The following is a 9,674-nucleotide window of genomic DNA, read 5'->3' as shown; positions in this document are numbered from 1 at the left end:
TACATGTATGAATGCTTGCTGCATGTATGCATGTGTACTACGTGTGTGAACCTGGTACCCATGGAGGCCAGAAGGCACTGGATCCCCTGAAGCTGGAATTAAAGAGAGTTATGATTTGCCATGTGGGTGTTAGAAATTGAACCCAGGTCCTCTATAAGAGGAAAAATGGCTCTCACTCTTTAAAATCCTTTTATTATGTTGTTGTTTTTGGAGAGAGTCTCACTATGTAACTATGGCTGTTCCAGAACTAGCTATGTAGAGCAGGCTGGCCTCAAACTCATAGAGATCCACCTGCCTCTGGCATAGCTGTCTTAACTACAATATAACAAAGCTTGTCATCATGAAGGGCCCCCATGTCCAGGTTAAACTTCTATTTCTGTCTTTTTTTTAAAATAATGTATTTATTTTTATGTGCATTGGTGTTTTGCCTGCATGTTATGTCTGTGTGAGGGTGTCGGATCTTGGGGTTACAGACAGTTGTGAGCTGTCATCTGAGTACTAGGAATTGAACCCGGGTCCTCTGGAAGAACAGCCAGTGTGTTCTTAACACTGAGCCATCTCTCCAGTTCCTAAACTTCTTTTTCTTATATTCTGGTTGTGAGCCTAGCCTTTAACAGCTGAGCCATCTCTCCAGCCTTAAACTTCTTTTTCTTCAACAGAGTAACACATTAAAAAAATAAGCCGTGCCAGCCATGTGGTTTGTGGTCCCTCTGTGTCACAGCTGTCAGGTGTACACAGAAGCCTCAGACAGCAACTGGAACTTGTCCAAGTAAAGTTCTTACACTAAAGTTTGACTTTTACTTAACTCTCCCAGGGACAGAAAGGTCTGGAGGCTCTACAGTACAGATAAAGCTTTAGGAAGTGAGGGGCTCAGGTGGACAAGGAACACTTTTTTTTCTCCTCCACTTCAGTGATGCTGGGAAGTCCCTTAACCATTCAGAGCCTGGGGCTTCTCCTTTGCAAAAGTGTTGTAATAAAAGACCTTGGCTCCCAAAGCGCTCATGAGGATTAACTGAGACAAGCCCTCAACTCCAGCCAGGAGGGCTCTGCATTACGCACCGGATTGCTATTGTTGATAATGATTATTATTACTATGACCAGCGGGACTTTGGGAGTAGCAAAAAGAAGGGCATATGCAAATCCTCCAGGGCAAAGTCTGTTACACTGGAGACCTTCTTAAAGGCTCCTAACCGCCCCTGTTTTACACCCTCATCCCCACCCCCACCCTCCGCAGCCCCCACTCACATCCCGTGCCATTTCACTTAGACTTTCCCAGCATCCTTCATGCTTCTTAACAACCCCCCCCTGCCCCCCCCACACTCCCATTGCAAGATCTCGCCCCTCAAGCCTCAGCAGAGACCAGAGAAAGTACCCACGGCAGCTGGCCAGGGTCCGGGGGAAGACCCGGCGCCAAGGGAGGCAGGTTCCGGCCAGACCCCTGCCCATTGTCTCAGCCCGCCAGCCCGCCAGCCAGCTGATGTCTTGGGTCGCCGACACCAGCTGGTTAGGCCCCACACCACCTCTAAAAGGCCTCCTCCCTGGACCCTCCCTGTCTCTCATCTTGCGGAGTAGCCCAGAGAGAATCCTAGTGTGATTACAGGGCCTGGGCTTTTGTCCCTCAAATCAGTTGACTGATTTGCATTCTTTGCAATTTGCATAGCCCATTCTCTTGCGGAGGGCTTGGCTGTTGTAGAGACCGACCAGTCCTTTGGGTTTGTTTATTCCGGTAATTCTATTTTGTAACCCGGGCTGGTTTGGAACTCCCTATGCAACCCCTGCCTCTACCTCCAGCTATCTGTGATAACAGGGCGGGTGTGCTGTCCAAATCTTGGGCCACTAGGTACATTTGGCTATTTAAACTAAAGTTAAGTTTAGTACTTTGGTGCCTCATTTATAGGCATCAAATGCACATAGAGTGCCTTTCTTTTTTTCTTTTTTTTCTTTTTCTTTTCTTTTCTTTCTTTCTTTCTTTCTTTTTTTTCAATGCCAGGGTCTCAATGTAACCCAGGCTAGCTCCAGAGCTCCGTCTCTAGCCTGGCAGCCACATATTAAATGCTCAATAGCCTCATGTAAGGGCTGGGAGAGTAGCTGTGTATGTGCATAGGCCCTGAATTCTATTATCACTCACACACACACACACACACACACACACACCAGCAATCTCAGCACTTAGGAGGCAGTGGCAAGAGGACTGTCACATGTCTCACGTGTCGAGGCCAGAGTGCGTGTTTCCAGGTCATCCGGGACTACTTAGCAAGACCTGTCTAAAAATAAACAAAGAAACCAAATCTATAGGGACTCTCTCCTACTGAGCAGTATGGGTAAAAATTGCCCATTTCAGAAAGTTCTGCTGGCTGAGGCTGACTCAAACCCTTTAATTCAACTAATTTCTCTTTCTAGAATAGAGGTCTACCTTCTCCAGCCAGCCCTTCTCCCTACTCCCCCCCCCCCCCACACACACATCAAGGTAATGACCTTGGTGAGTAGGTGTTCTTTTGTTCTCAGCAGGGCAGGCTTGCACCTGGACAGAGGGTGGAGAACAGGTGTGGAGCTGTGCCCTGGAGCACCAGTGGGGTGGGCTCAATTATTGTTCTTATAAAGCAAACAACTGCACCCAGCTCTGTCTTTGGCCTCAGCTGGAGCCTCCAGTGCCTGGAGGTGAGTGAGGAAGGAGGGTTTAGGGAACAGTGAACCTGTGTGTCCCCCCCACCACCCCGCATACCCCCCCCCACCACCACCACCGCTCACTCGCAGGCAGTTTAAGGTCTCTCCTCCCTCCGGGATGAGCGGTTTACAGCACAGCTGACACCTGGGGAAGGTGTGCCAGATGGAATGCGCTTGGAGGAGAGGGGGTGGGGGAGGACTGGCAATCTGCCAAGGGCTAAGGCCCAGCTGCAGCGCAAGCTGCAGAAAGCATGTGTGGGTCTCGGCTAGCCTATTTCAGGTTAGCGGCAGCCCACATCACTGTGGTCCCACCTCACCTCTGGAGAGAAGCAAGGGTTTAGCAACCATAACAATGATATCTTCATAGCCGTGTGGCCATCTCTTGCCATCTGAAAGTGTATGCCCATGCCTAAACCCTGCTCCTGCTAATCCCGTCTCAGCAGATGGCTACTCCATTCTTCCAGATATTCAGGCTTCAAATCTTTTACTTTGTTTTGTTTGAGATAGGGTCTCACTATAGTATTTGTTGTCCTTAAACATACTGTAATCCTCCTGCCTCAGTCTCCTGAGTGCTGGCTGGCTACTATGCCCAGCTACCATTCTGGTGTCCCACAAAAATCCTTGACAAACTCGGTTGCCTCCACCTTCAAAATAGATCTGAAATCCACTCACTTTTCAAATCCCAGCTGCTCTACCCTGCTTTGAGCATTACTCTAGCAATATCCCACCTTTACCTTCTCTAGTATGCTCTCTCCCGTAGGGATCAAGATCTCAAAACTATCTGGTGGCTGCAAAATTGACTTAGAACAAAGCTAAAGTCCTTATTAAGGTGCAACAGATCCCACACAATCTCTAGTCCCCTTCCAAGTCTCTGGCCCTTTACCGATTTCCTTTGTGTTTTATGAATGGTCCTGCCTCAGGGCCTTCAGTTCCTACTACTCTCTCCAAACTTGGCATCTCTGTTATCTTCTTTAGGTTTCAGTGGTATAAATGCCAGCTCCTTAGAAAAGACTCTCTTAGCCTGGTGGTGGTGCACACCTTTAATCCCAGAACTCAGGAGGCAGAGGCAGGTGGATCTCTGAGTTCCAGACCAGCCTGGTTTACAGAGCAAGTTTGAGGATAGTTAGGGCTAAACAGAGAAACCCTGTCTTGAAAAACAAGATGTGCCGGGCCGAGGTGGCACATGCCTTTAATCCCAGCACTCAGGAGGCAGAGGCAGGCGGATCTCTGTGAGTTTGAGGCCAGCCTGCTCTACAAGAGCTAGTTCCAGGACAGGCTCCAAAGCTACAGAGAAACCCTGTCTGGAGGGGTGGGGGGAGATGCCCTGTGTGGCAAGAATTTTGTCTAAGACTGTTGTATCCCCAATGCTGAGGACAGTCTCTGGTGTTCAATGGCAGGAGGTGTGTGGAATGGTGGTAGAGTGTTTGCCTAGCGTGCTCAAGGCTTTGGGATACCCTAGCATAGCAAATAATGGGGGTACTTTGTGTAAATGAAAATTTTACCATGTAGGGAGATTTAAAAGATTTACATAAAAGTTTTACAAGGTGGTAGAGAATTATGGAATAATATTGGTCCTTGGAAGGTTAGCAACCTTGCAACCTTTTTTGTTTGTTTTTTGAAACAGGCTTTCTTGGTGTAACTCAGGCTGGCCTGGAACTCACAGAGATCTGCCTGCCTCTGTCTCTAAAATGTTGGGATTAAAGGCAGTGCCAAGATTCCCCGCCCCTTGTCTGGCAAGGCTAGCTACCTCTGACAGAATAAAAAAAAAATTCTCTCACTTTGAGCCCATCTTATAAGACAAGCACCCTGTGAGATTCAGTTATATAGATGAGGTCTGTGACACCCTGTCCTGCATAGATGAACCTTTATACATTTTTTGGGGAGACCCCGACTTTCCGGATCTTTCTCCTTTAAGAGTGTCTGAGCCAGGCAGTGGTGGTACAGGCCTTTAATCCCAGCTCTCGGGAGGCAGAAACAGGTGAATCTCTGTGAGTTCAAGTCTGGGGCTACAGAGCAAGCTCCAAAAAATACAGAGAAACCCTGTCTCGGGGAAAAGAGAAATCTAGGAGTGTCTGACACATTTGTTTAGAAGGAAGGGGGTGTTGCATGTCTCTGTGTGTAGGTGTGTGTGTGTGTGTGTGTGTGTGTGTGTGTGTGTGTGTGTAGGTGTGTGTGTGTGTTGCAGGTATAAACCAGAGTCCTTAGGGCTGAACTGAAACTTTTTATGTTTCCTTTTGCCTCAGGCTCCAGAAACCATTCCCTGATCTTCGAGCAGGCAGCAGGGAAGCCTGACCACCTTGCCTACTGCCTCCTGGTCCTCTCAGCTTCATAGAGGCATGACTGAGAAAACGAAAATCTCTTTGGGAGCTGGAAATGTCCATTAGTTGGTAGAGAGCTTGTCTGGCACCAAGCCCTGGATTCCATCCCCAGCACTGCAAAAACCATGGGAAGTGCCTGTAATCCCAGTTACTCTCGAGGAGGAGTAAGGAGGATAAGGAGTTCAAGGCCAGCCTGACCAACTTAATGAAAACCTGTTCTTGCTTGCTTTGAGGCAGAGTCCCATGTGATACATATAGGCATCAAACTCAATAGTATCAGTGTTATTCCTTTGTGGTGCCTTTAAGGACTAACCACGCCCACTCCCATCCACTTCTGACCTCCTGGTCGCCATCTTAGCCTCTCTTCTGTCTGTCTCTTGGCGTGTATACACGTGTCTTTGTCTCTCTCTATGTTTGTCTTTATGTCTCTCTGTTTTTCTCTTTTTTAAGTAATAAATGTCTCCCTCTTCTCTAAGTAATAAATGTCTAGCTTTATGTATAGCCTTATGTCCATTTACTCTGCCGTCCACCACATCCAGCCGCCTGACTCTGCCGCTCTAATCAGAGGATGACTTCGAACTCTTGATCTTCCTGCCTACACCTACATGTACCACCATACCTGGCAAATGTTTTTTCTTTTTGTGGTTTCAAGGACTGAACACAGGTTCTTATGCATGCTAAGCAAGCTTTCTACCACTAGACTATTTCTGCAGCCTCGAGTTTGCCTCATAGTCTGGGTTTTCTTTAGTTCTTCTAACCATTGGCAAATATAGGGATTTCCCCTCAATCTTTATTATTATTATTATTATTATTATTATTATTATTTGTTTGGTCTCTCTGCATAACCCTGGCAGACCTAGAACTCTCTATGTTGACCAGGCTGGCCTTAAACTCACAGAGATCTGCCTGCCTCTGCCTAAAAAAGGAATGGGCTTAAAGACAAAGATAACCACCCCTGATCCAATTCTTAATTATTGATGCTAATTTTCAGATCATATACTACACACAAGGATTATATTACAGAATGACCAACAATGGGTTAAAGAGGCCACAGGGTTAAGAGGTGCCTTAGGAAAGGCAGAAGGCAGGGAACTGATAGATGCTAGCAGAGTTATTGCAGGTGCTTAGGTTAATATAACAACTAATGTTGCAACAGTTCCAGCATGGGCTGTTGAAGCTCTGGGTGGTTCCAGATGCTAAATGGAGGGCAATGAGGTATTTCACATTTGTAATTCCAGTATTTGAGAGACAGAGGCAAGCTTATTAAATTCTAAGCCAGCAGACTGGATTATAGTTACTACCTGGCTAGACAGGGCTACACTGGTAGATTCTGTTTATCCAATTTATTTTTATTTGGTGTGCATTTGTGTTTCACTTGCATATATGTCTGTATGATGGTATTGGATCCCTTGGAACTGGAGTTACAGACAGTTGTGAGCAGCCATGTGGGTGCTGGGAGTCGAACCCAGGTCCTCTGGAAGAGTAGTCAGTACTCTTAACCGCTGAGGCATCTCTTCAGCCCCAGTAGATTCTCTCTTAAAGTGGTGGTGGGGTTGGTGAGTGAGTTCTAAGATTACTAGGTCTCCAGAAAAGATAACTTGAGTTGGCTTTGTCAAGCAGATCATGTAAGCTAAAACCGCTGGAGTCCTGGGGACAGAATCAGGAACTTACTGCTTGGGAACAGCTTGATGATGGGTAAAGTCTTAACCAACCTTAGGAGCCCCCCCCCCCCCACAATTGTATGACCCAGGAAGGAGTTGCATCATTCACTGGTCTGGTGTCTTTGATAAGTTTTTGGGTCTGGTTTTTCTGGTATAGTTCTCAATACCTATGGGTACATATGCTTCTGATTAAATTTGATAAAGCCTATCAAATTAAGTGGTAGATAAAGCAGGACCATCCTGATCTCTATTTCACATGTGGCATTGCAGCTTTGCAATGCCAGCACTAAAGTGGCTAAAGCAGGAGGATTAAAAGTTTAAGCCTAGGGCTGAGAGATGGCTCTGGTTAAAAGAGCACTATCTGCTCTTCCAGAGGACCTGGGTTCAATTCTAGCACCCGCATGTGGCTCACAACTGCCTCTAACTCCAGTTCTAGAGGACCAAAACATCAATCCACATAACATAAAAGTAAATTTTTTTTTTAAAAAAAAATAGAGTTTAAGCCTAGACTGAACTACAAAATTATTCTGAAACCAGCACTTCAGACTAAAGAAACTGTCTTAAGATGAAAAGAAAAAACTATGTTTTTAAGGTGATTCATTTTCTTCATAATCTTCTTTTTGTTTTTCAAGACAGGGTTACTCTGTGTAACAGCTCTGGTTGTCCCAGAGCTCACTTTATAGCTGAGGCTGGCCTCAAAGGCACAGAGATCCACCTGCCTCTGCCTTCGGAATGGTGGGATTGTAGGCGTGCGCCACCACCAACCTTTTGGAGAAAGGATTTGGTTTTCTGAAGAGTCATACTCATGGCAAATATTTTTCAATTACATAGATAGGCTTTGTCGAGTGTGAAGGAGTTGGGTGCAGTGGAACACACCTGTAATTCTTTAGGAGACTGAAACTGTGAATTCCGGATCCTAGCTTACTACTCATGTCAAGTAATAAGCCAGCCAGAGTTATATGTAGAAACCATGCTCAAACATAATAATAACAATGACAAAAATCTGGGCCTGATGGTATGTCTCCTTCAGAACTTGGGAAGTAGAGCTTAGAGGATAAGGCGTTCAAAGGCATTTTCTTCCTAGGCTACACAGTGAGTTCTAGCCCAGTGTCAGGTATAGGAAATCCTGTCTCAGGACCAATCCACAAGCCAACCAACCAACCACCACTTTCATAAATAAATACATAAGTAAATAAAGTGCCAGCAGTGTTTCAACAAGGAACATTACTTAGAAGAAGTCACTCAATGTGTCTTTCAGTGGTTTCTCTCACTGTCAGCTGGTCTGGCCTTGAGTTTATAACTCATTAGCGGAAGTGGCATGGCCTGGGCAGATGGCAGGCAGCATGTACTTCTCTCTGCCTGCCCATCTTTACTCTTCTTGTCATTGAAGACAAACACTGGGGGAGTGGGGGAAGAAAGAAGAAAAACATCCAGCTTGTGTGATCAGATCTGGAATCCCAGAATTTGGGAGGCTGACAAGGGACTTGTGAAGACTTAGTTCCAGGCTAGTCTGAGAAACAGAGTGATAATCTTATAAAACAAACAAACAAACAAATGACAAACAAATGAATGAACAAGAAATTTCTATTTCCTAGGTCTATCTGAATCTATAACTTTTTGCTTGTTTTTTTGAGACAGGGTTTCTCTGTGTTTCCCTGGCTGTCCTGGAACTTGCTGTGTAGAGTAGGGTGACCTCAAACTCGAACTGCCTGCTTCTGCCTCCTAATTGTTGGGATGGTGTGTGTGTGTGTGTGTTTGTACCATTTCACCCGGCAAATGTCACCGCAGTTCACCCAGTTGGCCTTTAACTCGCTCTTTTGGGGAGAATAACCTTGAACCTCCTGCTTTCACTGCTCCAGTGCTGGCAGGCAGGTGTGGCCACCACGTCTGACCTTGTTTTATTGAGACAGGGTCTCACTATGTGGCCCAGGCTGGTCTTGAATTGACATTTCTTTTGCTTCAGTTTCTCAAGGGTTGGGATTACAGGTGTGTGCCCACCATGCCAGGCTGGCTTCATTTTTGTTATCTTCTTAAGTTTTTCTTTTATGTGCACTGGTGTTGTATTTTGTCTGCATGGATGTCTGTGTGAGGGTGTGGGGTCTCTGGAACTAGAGCCATAGACAGTTATGTGCTGCCATATGGGTGCTGGAAATTGAACCTGGGTCCTCTGGAAGAGCAGCCAGTGCTCTTAACTGGTGAATCATAGCTCCAGCCCCTTCATTTTAGTTGTAACTTCTGAATTATAATTTTTGAAACATTGAATAATTCCTGAAATATAATTTTGAGTCTTTGAGAGACAGAATGGCAGAGTAGTTCAAAGTAGCATCATACGGTCAGAGTACTTTCTTTGTTTACTATGAGTTTGTTTGTTTTGATTTTATTTTATTTTTTTGTTTTGATTTTTGAGATGCCTTTGAAGACTGGCTAGTGGTACCTATTTTTAATCCCACTTGGGTGGCTGAGGAAGGCAGATTGGTGAGCATTCCAGACCATCATGGACTCCAGGGTGTGTTCCAGGCCAGCTAGAGATACAAAACAGAACCTTTATTGGAAACAAAACAATTTATGAGGCCTGCTGGTGTTGTAAACACAGCATTTGGGAGGCAGAGGCAGGAGTATGGCTTAAGGTTCAGGGATAGCCTGGTCTAGGTGAGTGAGTTTAAGCTGGCCAAACGCACATTACGATTTTGTTTCAACAAATTGAAACAAGCCAAGGATGATGCTCCCTTACACCTCTAAATCTTAGCAGAGGCAGAGGATCTCTTGAGTTTGAGGCCAGCCCGTCTACAGAGCAAATTCCAGAAGAGCTGGGGCTATATAGGGAAACTGTCTCAAAAAACCAAAAGCAGACCAAAAAAAAAAAAAAAAACCAACAGAACATATATATATATATATATATATATATATATATATATATATATATATGCCACTCTTCCCAGACACACACACACACAAAACCCCAAAATACAGAAATCAATTTTGACAGCTATTAGTTAAACATTTAGATTCCTATAGCCTAAAAAGGGTTTGC

The sequence above is a fragment of the Myodes glareolus genome, chromosome 10, assembly GCF_982192425.1.
Source record: "Myodes glareolus chromosome 10, mMyoGla1.1, whole genome shotgun sequence".
Classification (NCBI taxonomy): Eukaryota; Metazoa; Chordata; class Mammalia; order Rodentia; family Cricetidae; genus Myodes; species Myodes glareolus.
Note: the sequence above shows the minus strand (reverse complement) of the source record.